A 2,192-nucleotide genomic window follows, 5' to 3' on the forward strand; every position below is an offset into this window, starting at 1 on the left:
ATAATTTCCAGCACAGACCCGGAACTCTATAAATGTTCTCTGTACGTGCGTTTCCCGAGGATTGGTGGCCAGTGGGCTGGCGGCTCGCAGTACAGACCTCACTTGCCACCCTTTGGTGAGCTCTGACACACCTAACTGACCCAGGAGGCCCCTGTGAAGCCCTCTGCCCGCCGTGCCCTCTGCCCATTGGCATCCAGGGGTCCCTTTGGCACTGCAGCCATGGGACTGGCTCCTTCCCCGCAGCAGTGGAGGACTGGGAGGGTGGGAGCTGGGGGTCCCTGGCCAGGACGGGGTGTGTGGGTGAGTGCTAGCCCTCAGGGAGACTGGGGACAGGGCGAGGGGAGTTATGTACGTCTCCTCCCCAGGATGAGGAGCCTTTTAACCCTGACTACGTGGAGGTCGACCGGATCCTGGATGAGTCTCACAGTGTCGATAAGGACAACGGAGAGGTGACCAGGGTGGGGTGGAGGGTTTAACTGTGTGGGGAAGGGGAAACTGGGACAGTGAGGTGTGTAGGGGGGAAGTGGGGTCTGGGGCAGAGGCCAAGGCTCTGGGGCTGCAAACCCCCCTGATTTATGGGGGGCTATTGGGGCTTGGAGTGAAGCTCCAAGGAAACTCGCTCTGGGGGTGGGGTTGGGGACTGGGAACAGGCACCAGTGGGGACCTCCTCCCCCCAATTTTCCCCTCCCTGCACATGGCCCTGGCCTGGTTGGAGAGAGCTGACACTCTCAGTGGGGTGGGGATGAGCTGTGGGGGCTGGGTGCTGTGGGAGCCCCTTGTGACCATGGGCCTGTCCTTGTATCCGCAGCCGGTGATCTATTACCTGGTGAAGTGGTGCTCCCTGCCTTATGAGGACAGTACCTGGGAGCTTAAGGAGGACGTGGACGAGGGGAAGGTCCGTGAGTTCAAACGCATCCAGGCCCGGCACCCTGAGCTCAAACGCGTGGTGAGTGACAGTCTCTGGCTCCACCCCCCCAGTCCCGGCACTAGAGCTGCCAACTTTCTAATAATACAAAACCGAACACCCTTGCCCTGCCCCTTCTCCAAGGCCCCATCCACTCCATCCCCCCTCCCCCACCCTCACTCCCTTTCACCGTGCTGGGACAGGGAGTTGGGATGCAGGGAGGGCTCCTGGGGGGGCCCAGAAATGAGAGGTTCTGGGTGTAGGAGGGGGCTCTGACCTGGGGCAGGGGGTTGGGGTGTGGGAGGGGGTTCAGGGCACGGGCTTCGGACAGCGCTTACTTCAGGTGGCTCCCGGAAACGACCGGCCTGTCCAGCTCCTAGGCATGGGGCAGCCAGATGGCTCTGCATGCTGCTTGCACCCGCAGGCGCCGCCCCCTCCCACAGGCACCGCCCCTGCAGCTCCCATTGGCTGCAGTTCACGGCCAATGGGAGCTGCGGAGCCGGGGCGGGGGCAGCACATGGAGCCACCGTGGCTGTCCCTCCGCCTAGGAGCCAGCCAACCAGACTTTAAATGGCCCGGTCAGCGGTGCTGACTGGAGCCACCAGGGTAGGGTCCCTTTTCAACCGGGCATTCCGCTCAAAAACCGGATGCCTGGCAACTCTACCCAGCGTGATGAGTGACAGCCCCCAGCTCCACCCCATCAGACACCGGCTCCGCCCCCTCAGCCCAAATGTATCCAAGCCCTGAGCTCAGAGGCAGGAGGAGTAACAGCTGTGGCTCCACCCCCTACCCTGGCTCCACCCACCAGCCACCCCGCTTAAATGAATGGTGAGTGACAGCCCCCACCTGCCTCCCCCCCATCCCAAGCCAGCTCTGCCATCACCCCTTCCCCCCAAGCTGCATCCCAGGCACCTGGAACACCCAGGCATGGTGAGTGACAGCACCTGTCTCCGCTCTGGGCAGCCCCCTCTCCACTGTCGCTGGTGTAGGGGGGGCTTCTTTCCGCCATGCTGATGGTGTCCCCCCTGTCCCGCCAGGCCCGTCCCCAGGCCATCTCCTGGAAAAAACTGGAGCTCTCCCACGAGTACAAGAACCGCAACCAGCTACGGGAGTATCAGCTGGAGGGGGTCAACTGGCTGCTCTTCAACTGGTACAACAGGTGAGCTGGGTCTGGGGGGGCAGGTGAGGCTGGGGTTAGCTCTGTGTCTCCCACTCAGCTGGCAGAACTGCAGCCCGGCAGAGGGGCTGGGGCGGGGGGGAGGAGGTAGTTGGGGGGGATGCTGACCCC

General features: G+C 63.2%; 1 long non-coding RNA gene across 1 annotated transcript; it reads left to right on the forward strand.

The window, feature by feature from the left end:
• The first annotated feature begins 363 nt into the window (after positions 1-363).
• Positions 364-2,058, forward strand: LOC113408507. The gene is made up of 3 exons (XR_003370314.2): positions 364-449; positions 809-946; positions 1,942-2,058. It is a non-coding gene; the product is annotated as an uncharacterized LOC113408507 (long non-coding RNA).
• Positions 2,059-2,192: the final 134 nt, after the last annotated feature.

This window comes from Terrapene carolina, unplaced genomic scaffold, assembly GCF_002925995.2.
Source record: "Terrapene carolina triunguis isolate 2854851 unplaced genomic scaffold, T_m_triunguis-2.0 Scaffold16891, whole genome shotgun sequence".
Classification (NCBI taxonomy): domain Eukaryota; kingdom Metazoa; phylum Chordata; order Testudines; family Emydidae; genus Terrapene; species Terrapene triunguis.